The sequence below is a fragment of the Ambystoma mexicanum genome, chromosome 5p (genome assembly GCF_040938575.1).
Source record: "Ambystoma mexicanum isolate Mex_15411 chromosome 5p, UKY_AmexF1_1, whole genome shotgun sequence".
In the NCBI taxonomy this organism is placed as follows: domain Eukaryota; kingdom Metazoa; phylum Chordata; class Amphibia; order Caudata; family Ambystomatidae; genus Ambystoma; species Ambystoma mexicanum.
This window is the reverse complement of record NC_090930.1, coordinates 392283179-392299324: the sequence shown is the minus strand read 5'-3', so window position 1 is coordinate 392299324 and position 16146 is coordinate 392283179.

Genomic DNA, 16146 nt, shown 5'->3' with positions numbered 1-16146 from the left:
TATTTATACTACAATACAACTTAAAAAATCAATACAGTGCAACACTACTCATGGCACACATTTCACAGCCGCACAATATAATACCTTGAGAGAGAATACACAACCTAAATACATTGTATGGGGCATCTAAAACTAGAGCCCGATTAGTCCTTTTTATATTAATTTTGTCAAACTATTTTCTTCTCTTTTTATATTAATTTTGTCAAACTATTTTCTTCTCTTTTTCTCCAAAGTCTCACATATACAAAACTCTAAAAACACACACCAAAAATAAAAAAGACTCACAAATACCTACCAGATCACTGACCATGGCCACCCGACATCACTAAACCTATAGAAATAATTAAAAAAAATAAATAAAACACTGCCACCTCAAAATATATAGCTGCGGGCAAGGAACTAAACCTAGCCGTGGATATCTGTAGTCCTTAATAACCTCAGATAAAGCCACAAATATTGGCAACACAGCATATCGGCAACACGGCTGGGAAAAAACAATCCTTTCCTACCCCTAAAGCCCTCACCAAGTGCTGCCCTCATCTGTGCTAGCTCCCCCCACTACCCAGAAGCCCACCTCACCTCTCCGGCCCTCTCCCTTGCCCTCCACAAAAGACGCTGTTTCTATGATGCAGTTTTCTTTCAGATGTCGGCTATTTGCAGCTATAGCCAAGGCTCCAGCAAGCTTTGTGTTGCAATCTCCCAGATTTCACTTGGTGCCCACTAGCCACCCCACCCAATTCTAGCCTGTTGGCATTTGCATGTTTTTTGACCTGAAAATAGCTCTTTACCTGTGTTTCATTTTCCCAAATCCTAGGCTACAGCTGTGGATATCGCTCGCATCCAGAGAAAATCAAGATGTCGGGTAATTCTGCTAAATAACACTATCTAAATTTTCAAAATGGGGCACACCCTTCTCCATCAAATATTTAAAAAACTGTTGCATGGAATAACCCCCAACCACACATGGATCGCGATTTAACGCTTCATGCCCAAGTTGTTTTTGACCTGATCCAAATCTGTCCTGTAGTTTGGGCTGTGCGCTTTGGCAAAAATGTATCTTGTTTGTCTATGGGAAAATGAATAGGAAGTAGGCTGCACTTTTGAATTTCTTTTGACGCTTAATAACATACTGATTTCTTAACAAATCGTTGCAAAACTTTGCAGTCTCGGGGAGTCTATGGGTTTCAATCACTTTCAAAATTTGTGCCAAAACTGTTATTGTAATCAAACGTTATTAACAATAGAATGTTGAGGGTTTCATATGTATATATTACAGGTAGCAGGCCTGTCGTAATGGTTAAGTTGCACAACCCATTGGAAAAAAACTTTTTGGCCAGTTTATAACTTCGCCACGCCTGCACCAATCCTCATTCAACTTTGCAGAAAAAGCATATGGCCCGTCAAATTGATCCTGCAAAATTTTGTGAGGTTTCGTCAAGGGACGAAAGTGATAGGGCGGTACCAAAATGTGTGGTTTTTCCCATAGGGTAAATGTAAAAATACTTTTGTTCATGCCAACAGCCCAAACTGCTGAACAGATTTTCATTACATTTGCAGCAGGAGCAGCAGCTTCGTCCTGAAAGTGTGCTATTGTAAATTTGGTGAAAATCCATCCAGTAGTTGTTTTTACAATGACAAACAAGTAGGTAAAACAAAATTAGTGATATCTGGGCTCGATCGGCAGACTCACTTCTCTGTTCGCTCTACGGACGGGCCTCCGATTTGGCCCACCGGCTGACGTGAGGTCCTCAGAGGATTTCTTCTTTTTCGAACTAAGACCATTGTGTACTTCATATCTGTGTCCACTCTCATCAATAGCAAGAGTTACATTCCATTGTTAAATGTAACTCACTTCATTAAAAAATCTTTCAGTATGAGAAGTGGGTTTCCACTTTCAACCACAGAGTTCCCAAAAGTTGTGTAGTGTAAGTACAAGAACTGTTTGTACCTTTCTGTAGAATGATGCTGTGACTTTTCATACTGAAAGCGTTTCTGATTATTCCTTCTATTTTTTTTTCGTTTGCAGAAAACGCTTCACCACACGCCTAGATTTATTTTATTTTTTGTGCGATTTGGTTTACATTCAAACATTTAACACTCAAAAGAACAGCACAACCATTATTGTTAATAACCCTAAAAATCTATATACTGTAACCAAACAAAACGCAGCAGTACATATATAAACAAGCATACATATATACACTCTTAAAACCTAATTAAATACCAAAAATCCCCTTTAAGATTCATAATGGTCATAGGGCCTCACTATCAGTTGGGCTATGTGGTGAAAACGTGGCGGCAATAGCGTTACAGCTGAATTACAGCACCGTCCAACTATGAGTTGGGTGAAAAGTTGGAGGATTCACCTACAGCTCTGAGCTGGAGATAAATCTGCTGACTTTCTGCCCAATTACTGCCATGGTAATTGTGCCCAAAATGCCCCATTGAGTCCTATGGACTCAAAATAAATGGGGACTTACACCACCACCTGTGAGCCAGCGATAATGCTGCCAGACCCAGTGGCGGTAACAGTAATTGCGTTGGGTGAAAATCCAGCAGATTTACTGTCGGGATGCCACTCAACTTGTGATAAGTCCCACAGTTAGTGAAATTTCATCAGTGTTTAAAATACTAATCCATAGGCAGGAGGGCAAAGCCTCCAGCCTACTGTGAGAAGATCTTTCAACATTCTCATGTTGGGTTGCTGTTAGAGCCAGGCATATAATATAAAGATGTTTTTTGGGTCTCAGTATGCATATTACAATAGCAACACAGTCTTTGTTCTTTAGGTATTCTGGCCCCAGGACCACATTTGTCGGATAAAGACTTAGTTTAAATCTAAGAACCAAATTCCTAATGCTTTAAAAGATAAGGTGTTAAGGTATTAAAACCTTTAAGCGCCCAATTTAAATATTCATTATAACAATTATACCTCAATAAAATCTCCCTATTTAAAATCCACTCACTTTCAAAAGATTACTGTCTAGTTTTCCTGGGGTTGGTCGACAATTCATCTGGTGAGGAATCATTTCTCACAATTAAGTCTAACATTATTGATCCAGGCCAAAAAAACTGTACTTGTTTTCTTTATCAAAAGATCATTTAGTATGATGTATAGAGACGGGTAAGAGGGTAGAGCATCCCCTCATATAACTGCAGCATCATCCAGTTAACCTGTGCCTGGATCGTTACCAAATCCAACTTGTGTCTTATGCCCGCCATGGGGACCGACATTGGTAACTGAAGGGCTTTCCTCCACACCAGAGCTTCCAGCCTTATTCCAGTCTTCACCTGCAGGTTTCAGCTCCAAAAATCTACTGTGGAAGCATTTGCTGTTTATATAATTTGAACACCAGTAGTTCTGAAAAACTGCAACATTTTTAATCAAATTTCTGCAATTGCACAGCAGCTACTATGAACCCTGATTTAGGGATTTGAACAGAGCCACCTTGCCTTTTCTGGCATAGATGTGACTTCCCAAATATTTAAAACACTCAACCACTTCCAGGTTTCCCTTAATTTTTCTATTAAAATTCTTCCTTTCTGATTTCTCTGAACTAAGAATAATAATCTTTGATTTTCCAATATTCAAGTGTAAGTCTGAATTCAGCAAATAGGTGTTTAGACTAACCAAAGATCGCTGCAGGCCAATTGGGGTACAATCACACATAGTCATATCATCGGCATAGTTTAAAGAATGCACCTTCATAAACCCAATTGACGGAAGGATGTGTCCTCACCTTGTACCACAGATATAAAAATTAAATAATAAAGCTGTAAGGACACTGCCTTAGCGCAAGCTACAGTGTGTGCCCATCCATTTTGTGCATCCCCAGGCTATTTAATTGTATAATTGTTCTAGTTTCATGATGTAAAGCTATCAGGATAATCACCAGAGATGGGGGGCAATCATATATAAGTACTTTTCCTACAATTTTGCTCTATTGACACAATCAAAGGATTTGGATATGTCCAGGAAGGCTAAGTAGACCGATCTACTCTGTACCCTCGCTTGCCTATCTAATAGCCTGACCATAAAGGAATTTAAAGCTATCCCCACACCTTTCTTACATCCGATTGGTACATGTCAAGACATCCAGATTTTACAGCCCAATATTGTAATTCCCTCAAGAGGACATTTGCAAAGATTTTATTTGTAGAGTCCAATAGTGAAATCGGTCTATACTTTAATGGAAGCATTCTATCACACCGCTTCAAGATCAATATCACTATTGAAGCTTTCCAAGAGTCTGGGATTACCTGAGTTAATAAAATGTTATAAAACAGACACATCAAGACCCTTGACCATAAGTTCACATTAGACTTTAAAGTGAGATTCGACAGTCCATCATGGCCTGGTGCTACTATGCTACTATGCCTCATAAAAGATTCAATTTGATCCGGGTCCAGATGGACTGCCTCCTCCCACCTAATTGTTCCATGTTGTTCAATTGTCTGCACAGGTTCTCTTACATGAAGCTTGGAAAAGCGTGTCAGCCATATATCCTTGGATATAAACTGAAACTGGAGCAAATGCTCAGTCCCGTCTGATTTGATCGGTGCCAAAATGCATTAGTGTCTATGCCAATTAAGCAGTAAAGCTTTCTCTCTGTATCTTTAATGTACATCAAGCATTTGGGGTCTTCTAGCAAATTCTTGAAAGATGTTTTTAGGTTGCTAATCTTTGCAACCAATATTTTTAAATCATGCCGCAAGGCCTGCACAGACTTGTCAAAAGTGTGCTTATGATGCAGATCGCCTTCCTTTTTGGTTAAGGCCCAAGCTCTACATAGCCTTCCCACAAGGTACTGGATAGTTGGCTCATATTCAGGCGGGATACATACTTGCCTACTGTTAAACTCAAAGTTGGCACATACTAGACTGTTGAAAGCCGGTGCCATTTTAGGGCGCATAAAACTGTATGATTACTTGGCCTAACTCTTACATTTAAATGTTCCCTCGGTTGGTTTGCCAATCTTGATGGCGAAATATTATATTGAAGCAAACAATGGTCACTCAACTCCGATAGGACAATAAAAATCCCCCTACCCCTAAGCCCCAGATCCAAAGGAAAAATAAGTTATCCTGTGTTGAGCTATCCTACTTATTTCGCCAAGTAAAATGGGAGGGGTATCCCTTTGGGCTTTCCCATTCACGGGAGTCAGGTCCCAGGACTCAAGGTTTTGCCTAATCCTTAGGCCTCTTTCACAAGTCCTCTTTGAGATCAAGGATCTACTAGTATAGCCATACCATGAGGGGTCGAGACAATCAGCATTAAAATCCCCTACAACACATATGGTTTCACCCCTTCTGGGGATTCCGCTAGCAATATAAATATCATTTCATTCAAAAAAGCATCGGTCACCGCATTAGCAGGATTAAAATATACATTAAACAATACATACCTTTGCAACACTGACAACAATGGCTTCCACCATTCCATCGAGACTAATAAGATATAATCTCTGATACTTCTTATTTGTTTTACTCAGAGGCCCAGAGCGCCCTTTACAGCAATTAATAATCCACCAAAAGAAAGGTCGACCCTTCAAAAGGTCGACCCTCATCCCCTGTTTTGCTTCAATAGAAAATACCTTGTAGGCCTCCAACACTGGGCTGTCAACCATAAATATTTACTGAAGGCAAAGAGCTGCAAAATTGTAAAATATGCTACTGTTTTTCAGGAGATGTGAAAAGCCCCTTGAGTTCCAGGAGAGTAGTGATACCCTAGACCCTCATACACAGTACTCATCGGAACTAACGCCACTATGTAGGGATTCAACAATGGCCTCCCTGTCATAATTTACCTGTCTCCTCATGGACCATGAATTCATTCTAGTTGGCTGACCAGTACAGGGCATTTCATTCTGCAATCTCACCATCATCAGTTTCTCATTAGGGCTAGTCTCGATATCAAACATTGCCCTGGAGTGTGGGTCATCATAACTTGCATCAGGGGCTATCATATCTTCAAACAATACATAGCTCAAAATGAGAAAAGCCTGGCTTTCGGCAAAAATTGCCCTTTTTACCACAGAGGACTGAAAATGGATTTTGTCCACATCCACGCTATTTTCATACAACAATTCCACTTGTCCAATATCCTGTGAATTTATCAAACACAAATTAAGAATTAAAAAAAATAGTGACATAATGAATTTTCTGTTTAATGGTCTTCCACACGTCCACCCAAATAAACGGGCTACATATAGGTACAGCAAAACAGTCCCTAGGCGTTCATTCGGTCCATTGAGCACCCTTTGCTTATTTTCCGTGGCACCAGAAACAAAGTGAAAATGGGGGCCTTATTTTGCAGGGCTAGTTCAATTCCCTTCATTTTCTCTTCTAAAGTATGGAATACTGGGTAAACCTGTGAACACGTTTCCTGTCACCCCGTACCCTGGATCAAAGGCATGTGCAGTAGGTCATACATTTCCTTCAGTTTTTGCCTCTAATGGAAGCGTGTTAAGCCAACATTGCTTAGCCATGCCCACTGCCACCCAACTTCCATCCCTCTCCCCGTGGGTGATACCTTCTCTTCCACCACCCATAACTTACAAAATATTGGATATACCTGTGGAGATTAATCACGTGGCTCTACACCTGGACTAAAGTCCTGGGCATTAGAACGTACAATTCCCCCACTATTTGCAACTGATGGAACTGAAGGAAGCCAACATTGCAAAGCCGTGCCCACTGACACCCGACCTTTATCCCGTTCTCTCGTGGGAAATACATTCTCTGCCCCCTTGAGTGAATCATCCAAGAACGGGTATACAGAAATATTGCCCAGATCAAGGGAACCGTCACCCTCCTGCTGCTGCTTTAAGAAATGTGTAATCAAGCACTTGCCAGCGGTTGCCATGTTCTTCTTCCTTTCCCATTTACCTTGGGCTACTCATCTTGTAAACTCTGAGTACCGATTGGCACTTTAGTAGCGACAGTAGCAGTTTCCCCTTTATTTTCCGCTACATTATCCAAGTTAAACTATAATTTTCTTTAACATTTTCGGGAACCATTATATCATTGTCTACGAGGGGCATTGCAGTTTTTATTTTTTTTATTCTGTTTTATAGATTTCCTCAGGCCCTTTGTTTGAACTGGATTTGAAGAACCTTCTAAAACCATAGAGCTATTAATAACCTTATCAACTTTGAAATCCTTCATCATGGGATTTTGATTGTGCAACATTGAAAATATCAGAAAAGGACCTTCACTCATCGGCTCTTCAGTCACCAAATTGTCAACACTTTTAAAATGAGGCTCAGTAACCTGGCCCAGTTTATCAACCAGCAATGGTGCTGATGTCCAATCAAACTCTCCTGGCAGTAATACTGAAGAGACAGAAGAGACAGGGAACATTGAGAATAGCTTGGGGGGGGGTCCCCTTCGGTAGCATTCCCCATTGCAATGCTACTGCTTTGGGTGTGACCTTGTAGTTCATGATTAGCTGCAGTGATGTACCCTTCCAATAAGTCAATTTGTGCACATAAATCCTACAAAGTAACTTGAAAATCCTGCATTTCAAAGTTCAGGACATCATAATCCCAGTCCATCGAATTCAATAAGTGGGATAAAACTTGGAAGCACATGGTGTCAACAATGTGCTCATCTCGATTGTGTAAGTCCTAATGGGTTTGTCGGGCGTCAGAGTTAACTGTTACAAAATCAGCCCCAACACAACTATTTGCCCCCACTAAAGATGGGATTGCCTCCTCAGATCATTGCCCCTCCCGATTTTCCTCCCCAGACCACAGATCACTGTTGGAATTAGTGAAGTTCTGGGTTAGTGAGTCAAAGTGTGTGGCCTGGCATTGCAACATAGCCTCAATACTGTCATTCATCTGCAAGATTTCCTCTGGTGCAATCCAATTATTAATTTTGAAATCAAGAGAGAGCCTTACACGTTTCCCTAATTCATGGGATATAGCCATGGCCAAATTAGACACGTCAGAGATAAGATCAACCACCAAGTCCTTTCCTGGCAATGACACTCCACAAGCAACTTTGCCAACCACTTGTAAGCCATTTAGGGCCTCCCCAGCCATGGAGGAGGCACCATTTACAGGATGGTACTCTTCCCCGCTGCCAGACACAACAATATCAGCATAAATGTGTATTTCCGGCACCATGGCACATTCGCCATCATCGGGTACATTGGGTATCCCAGTATTGGACAATGTGGTTTCTCCAGATTCTGGCCTGGCACACATAGTCATCAGTATAAGCTGGTTATTAGGCTTAAGATCATTTTAAGAAAGTGAAATCTGCGCAGGATTTCTCCCCGTTGCAGGACTACTGGAGGCAGCCTCCGTATTCAAAGCCTGCTTCAATAGCTGGCTTCTTAGCACAACCATAAGGGTGGAAGAAGCCTGTTCATTGTTCCAGGGCTCGTACTTTATTCCAAGTCATTTATAAATGGTGGAATTAAGCTCGCCAAAAAGGCCACTTATGCGCAAACCCTTAGACAGAATAAAGAACTATATAACCTGTCACTGCAAACAAAGCAGGCTAAAGCTCCAAAGAGCGGTGTTCGCTAACAGAGAAAATGAGAAGTCAGAGTCCTTCGGAGGCACTGCTAGCTTCTAACGCGGGGTTCAGTACAAAAAATGGACTTACACCATGCAGCAAACAAAAACAAAGTCTGAGCGCCAGACAGATGGTAGCTCACTCCGCATTCCCTAATGTTTTTTTCTTCACACTAGGCGGGCTATAATCGGATCTCACAAAGCCACAAGTTTCAAGGACCAAAGAACACAAATCACTCAGCTAAACATGCTATGCTCCACTGTAGCTGCAGTGTATATACGTGATACGCATCCTTCAGCTGGGTAAACACAGTGGAAAGACTTCCCGTTTCAAAGCTCACCAGCAGTAACAAAGTTGACAAAATTCACCCTAAATTTTAATTTCAAACTTCTAAAAGGATTTGTAAAGACTTGAGTGGAACATTTCTAACTAGTATTTTTATTCCTCTATCTAACACATGAAGAAGTTCTAGTTTCTCTTTTCTTAAAAATGTGTTGTTTCTTAATACATGCTAATGATGCATTTTCTGTATCATCAGTGTGTTTTGAAATGTGCTTTGTTCCATTCATGTAATTTGTTGACATGTCTTCTATTTGAATTTGGACGCTTTCAAAAACTTTATCTCGAACAGGCATTTGTGTATTGCCATTACAATATGTTTGTTCAAAACAAGAAACGTTAGCATCAACATTACTCAATTGTAATAATTCACTTACCTGCACACAATCCTCCTCTTGGTACATTCATGTTGATTTCTTCTTGTCATTCTTCACCAGTACTATAATTAGTAACCAATAGACCTTTAAAAATGAAAAAATACATAAAAGAGCAGTATTGTTGGAAAATGTATAGTTATATGTATAGTTAGGCTGGGTGGCCGTAAAGAGAGTGAGGGTGGGGTCAGTAGGTTACGGCATAGAGGATGGGGTAAGGTGGGTGGGGATATAGAGGATGGGTCCAGAATGTATGGGTGGGCTAGAGAGTCTGGAGGTATGGTGGATGAGGTTAGGGTTGGTGCAGGTAGAGAGGGTGGCGGTGGAATGGATAGGAGTAGGATGGATTATGTTTAAAAGTGTGGGGTACAGTAGGTGGGCAGGGATAGAGAGGGTGGGTTTGGGTGGGTAGGTGTATTTAGAGAGGATGTGGGTAAGGTGGGTGGGTGGGGATATAGAGAATGGGGCCAGGATGGCTGGGTGGGGTAGAGAGGCTGGGGGTATGGTGGATAAGGTTAGGGGTGGTGCGGGTAGAGAGTATGGCGGTGGAGTGGATAGGAGTAGGATGGGTTACGTTAGAAAGGGTGGGGTACAGTAGGTGGGCTGGGGCAGAGAAGGTGGGATAGGGTGGGTGGGTATAGGTAGAGAGGATGGGGTAGAGAGGATGTATGGGGTAGTGAGGGTTACATATGGTAGGAGGATAGGGTTAGAGATGGTAGGGAAAGGGAAGTTGGGTGGTTGGACTATGGATGAGGGCATAGAGAATAGGGGTAGAGTGTGTGGCTGGGTGTAGAGAGAAAGGAGTAAATGTTATGTGTCCCGGCACAACACACATTCTAAATGTTTAAATAGTATTATGTCCTCACCAATAACCTGCGCCACAATCAGAGCTTTTAGTTGCAAACAATTTATTTATTCAAAAGGGTACGTTAGTGCTCCCATCAGAAAGGCCCTTTGATTACACGTGTTTTGGCACATCCAGTACCTTTTTCAAATCAGGTAATTTGTTGCAAAAACAAAGGTATTGCTTCACATGTATGTTTAGTGGTCATTCTCCGGAAGTTTAATGAAATTATTACGGGTTAAATCCCATCGACAGGTCTGCTTGTCCCCACGCAACGTCGGCTCTCTGTGCCCCGGAGAGCCAATGCTGTGAAAAGAAGATAATGCTTCACTAGACAACACTGACTCATGTTCAGCAGTTAGGCAACTCTGCCAAGGCGCACACATGAAAACCATACCTTTTCTCTGAATCTACACAATTTTGCAAAATAACCTTTTTTCTCCTTCTAACATAGACCACTTTATATGAGTCCCAGTGACATAATGTGATTCACATGTACGGCTATGCTGTGATTACAGAACCTGACAAGCAATCCCCATGCATGTTCATGATTTGTTACTCCAGAGATCTGGCCTTGCTTTAAAGCTTTTCGATTGGGAAGGGAAAACAACTGCACCAAGAAGGTTGAGTGTTCATGTGGAGCAACATTACATTTTCTAAAAGTAAAGAATGAAATGCTTTACTGTACACACAGAGCCTAAATGTATACATATACACAGAGAAGTGCTGTTTTCATATACACACAGCTTTATAAATCTCACTGGGAAGCATGGCTAGATGATGAAGCTCAACTGCTCGCAGAAAAGTAAGTTTTGAATGGATGAAAATATGTAAAAGAGAGTGAAAGGATTTCCTTGGAAACACAGGAATCAAATACAAGTTGGTTGATTAAAAAGAAGAAAACATTTTCTTTGGATATAAGTAACTGGTAGATCACATTTAGAATTGGAAAAGCAGGACCTAAATAGACATGGATGCTGCAGAAAGCCTGACTGTGACAGGACACTCAAAATCTATAATTTCCCACAGAACACAACTATAAAGACATATATAGGTATTAATTTCACTGGTGAGGGAAAACTACACTTACTGGACACCATACTATTGAAATTAGGATTGCAGCTGTGAAAACCAAAGAAGTGAAGCAAAAATGTAAATGTTGGCTAAAATGATATTTGCAAAATGTAAAGAAGGTCATTCTTTACTGGAAACACTTCTACACATGTGTAAATGTACACAGGGCTCCTTTGATTAAGCATTTACATATATAGACACTCTCTCAAAAACATGCATGTTCTAAATGCCACTCAAACACTCTAATTAAAACACCAAATGTGGGCATAAAACCCTTCTCAGAAAATCTAATTTCTACTGTTCTGTGAGCATTAATAGAGTTTGTCAACAACTAGTACACTTAGTGTTTCTACAGCATATGTAGACACTCTCATTAAAACACACATGTTCTGAGTGCCACTCACTCTCTTTAAAACGCCAAAAGTGGGCATAAAACGCATCTCAGTAAAAGCACATTTCTACAGCGCTGTGAGCATTCATAGATTTTGACTGCACCTGCTGATCTCAGTGTTTCTAGAGCATACACCTCAACGTAGATGCCGCTTCTTCAAACTAAAATTAGTTTTTTCCTAATCAAAACCCAGTAGCAACTGCTTTCAACTCCTGTGGCAAATGGTGCCAAACAATTATTTGGATATTCAAAGTACAGGTATGTTTTTAGAAATGTCAGTAAGATAGAAAAAGGAACTTGCCAAACCCCATGCACAGCATATTATCAATTAAAATGTTCAGCAAAACAATGTGAAAGAAGTTATACATGTAATCCATTTTCTGTCACTGATAACCACAACAAAGCATGGACGGATGCTGAATTACTCTCCTTATAACACACAAGTTGACTAGAAAATCCTCCATTAAAAATAAAACATATAACTTTTACTAACTCAAAAGATGAACTTACTATACCTGATACACACCACACTGCATCAAATATATAATAAGTATTTACTGTTACTCGCTTACAAAAAGATACACAGATTTTCACATCAGGAAAAGAGTGAACATCTGAAGTCAGAATTGCAAACGTCTACAAATGGTGCATATCATACTTTCCAAAATCAATGCCACAAAAAGTGGACTATAGTAAGCAAAGTACTAACATGGCTAGCACATTTTCACTGAAACCTATCACAGGAAAATATACAATTGCAATAGTTACACCAACCAATTACAACACCAAAACACAGACATCCCACATGCCCCAATTCTACTGTTAGTAGACATTCAAACTAGGACATATTTTTCATGGAAACAGAGGAGTGCACACATCATGGCTGGTTTAAAACTAAATAGTTGATTGGAGACAGTTGGCTCTTTTGGTTACTGACTTTTTGTGAGAAAATAAATATTAATGTAGATATGAGTTTGAATAATTGTGTATTTAAATGATTTGGATTTGCAAGGAATGCAGTGGTCCCAAGTTCTGCCAAAGTTGTTCAGTCTGAGAAGCACAGGGCATCCAATCATCATGCTGATTCATTGTGGAGGCAATGATTTGAGTAATGTACGAGGTATGTCTCTTGCTTTATTGATGAACATTTATCTCAAACCACTTTCATCTTTTACAACCATATTCAGATGCAAAAATGGAAGTTGACCAGAAGATTTAATTCCAAAATTGAAAAATCACAGAGGAATATTAATAAGATAGTTTCACCTTTCATCAGAGACCAAAAACAATTATGGATCTCAAACAACAGCATCTAGTTCTACATGTCTAACCTGTATAGAAATGACGGCGTACACCTAACTGATGAAGGAAATGCGGTGTTCCCTGATAACATCAAAGCAGTACTCCGAATGTGCTAAAATACTACACTCAGTGTACCCCAAAACAGTCCTTTTAAGGACTACATATTACATACATATGCCAACATATAATGACATACAAACCCGTTTTTTAAAATCAGGTTTTATAGCCGCAGGTATTCTACCCCCAGCTATGAACAATCTATTACAGGCAGGTATACATGTATATTTTTTCTACACTCAGAAACACATATTCCAAAGGTTTCAAAGTTCCGATGACACAAGAGTAAATGTGAAGGCATGGAACCAGAAAGATATGTAAAATTGTGTTGTGTAACGTCCATAAAATAATATGATTACTGCACAGAAATGTATGTACTAATAGCCACGGCTATAAGCAGGCATTTATACCCGCGGCTACACAAGCCCGCCAAAATACATGATGTCCCATTGGCTTACCAATAGTCATGGGTATCTAGGTCTCTGGATCAGTAGACTAAAGCATTCACCACAGGGACCTGTGTTTGACCTCATGTTCACAGGTTGAAATCCTGGCAATCCACTCAACCCTTCATCCTACTGAGGTCAATAAAAAGAGTACCATACGGTTGGCTGACAATAAACATTTGTAATCTGTCAATAGAACAGAGATGCCCCTCTGTGGGTGAACGTGCACTCTACAAATACATGTGTTATGAATGCGTGCTTGTAGCCATGTGTACACGTACATTTTTTATATCCTCAAAAACATTTATTGCAAAGGTTTCAAAGTTCAAAAGACACAAAGGTATAGTTGAGGGCATGGAATCAGAAAGACATGTAAGACATGTAAACTTGAGTGCTGTAACATCCATGAAATAATATTATAATTTGTATTATAATAGCTGTGAGTCTGACAGCAGATGTGCTCGTGGCTACACAGGCCCTCCCAAATAGAAAATGGGCCTCATTACGACCCTGGCTGACAGCCATGCCTGTAATACAGGCACAGCTGCCGCCGGAGTTGTTTTTTTCCCAGTGCCCTAGAATGGGCAATTACCGGGGTATTACAACCCTGGTGGACCCGGTAATTGCCCATTCCAGGGCGCCAGAAAAAATTCTTCCCCATTCCCATGGAGCCCAGTAGGGCTCCATGGGAATGGGGAAGCCGCATGCACCGGCACCATTCGTGAATGGTGCCGGTGCATGCAGCATGCTGTGCTCGCGGGTGCCGCTCTACCGCCAGTTCCGACTTGGCGGGCAGAAAGGCACCCGCGAGCACAACTCATAGTTTGCCGGTCCGGGAACTACGGTACTGGCAAGCTTACCGGTACCATAGTTCCCAGACCGGCAAACTTGTAATGAGGCCAAATGTCCCATAGGTTTGCTGACAGCCGTGGCTATAGCAGCCTCTCAGGGGGCATGACATTTCATTGGATGGTCCTAAGCCACGAGCATTAAGAACCCCCTCTGAAGCCACAGGTATACGGAAATGTTAACATAATAGAATAGCCATATCTGCAGAGACTTTAAACTTTTAATAACTTAAGGCTAGAAGGGAGGAGGCATACAAATCATGCTATATGAAATTTTGACTTCAAACATTCAAAAACAAATATTTCATGTGGTTAATATGTCAGTGTACCCATGGCTATAGGCAAGGGTACACCCACGGCTATAGAAAACTATTGCAACACAGAACATTTTCATTTTCAATAATATTTCATAACATATGTGATTGGCTCCTAAAGGAGCATTTGTGTTTGTATCCATTATATAATCCAACAATATCCTTTCATTCAGACAAATACTCCTCTCCTCTATTACAATTCAAAAAACCTTGCAAAATGTCTCAGTGCTCTTTCCTTTCCTATGTCAAATCCATTATCCTTTCACAAAGAGAAAGAATCCTGAGCTCGTAGTGATCAATATTTCTCCACAATTTGTGCACAAACCTCTTTTCAAATACTCCTTCTAAATTAATAATATAGAACCAGAAATATTTACTAAGCTATGCTTTTGATACACATCACCTATGTCCTCAACATCACTTTCAGTCCCATTCTCAAAATGTTCCATTCCTCGACAATCTTCTGAGGAATGAGATGTTCACCCGACACTTCACATAATGTATTGAGACAAGCTCCTTCTGAAATGTTCTCCATTTCCTAAATATCCAGCAAAAACAATATATGTAGCCTGTTGAATTCCACAATCTCCTAAAACACACCTCTCTCTCAGGAAATACCACCTTACTATATAGAAAAACACTTGAGATTATGAGGCAATAGAACCTCCAGTGTAACTGGTATATATAAACAGCAATCAAAAAATGACTTTGGGCCTCATTATAAGTATGCCCGTAACGCAACAATGGCGCCGGTATCGCAACCAGCACTGTACCGCCATACTACGAGTTGTGCTTGCGGGTCTTGCTCTGCCCTCCAGGTTCGACCTGGCGGGCAGTGTGGCACCCATGAGCATAACTCGTGGATGCACCAGCACCGTTATGAATGGTGCTGGTGCATCCGAGCTCCCCATTCCCATTCAGCCCCATGGGGCCGAATGGTGATGGGGAGTCCCTTATTGCCAGCATCTGTGAATGGGCAATACCTGGGTCCGCCAACCTCGGCATGACCCTGTAATTGTCCATTCGCGGGTGCCGGTGAAATCACGGGTCCGGCGGCAGCCGTGCCTTTGTTACAGGCACGGCTACTGCCAGACGCGTAATGAAGCCCATTGTCTTATATGTTGAACAGCTGAACAGCAGCTTAAGGTTTTGACATCCTATTAGCAAATGGACACTATAGAAACAATAAAGGCTCAAACAGAAAGAACATGTATAGAATCTTACCTTCTTTCATGAAGTAATGTTTTTCCATTGTTCAATCTAATAAGTGAGGTGACAGACACTGTTTTTACTCTCATCCTACACTAATATTTGTAATTAACACATATTATTCAGAATAGAGATATGCCATATCACTGTAAACAAAATACTATTCGAAGTACAACATATCACTGAGGTATTTAGATGACATATTGTTTTTCACTGTAGCTTATTTTTGAGCTATACATAATTCTTAATAATAGTGCCATTGGCACTTAGAGACAAACCACCACAATAATAGTAGTAAATATAGCAATGCAGGCATGAGTATTGTGTCTGATAATCTCATGAGGTAATTTAAGGCAATTATATCATTGGAATCAATGAAAAGTGAATAACAAAAAGCATTGTGCTTTTTTACTATGCCA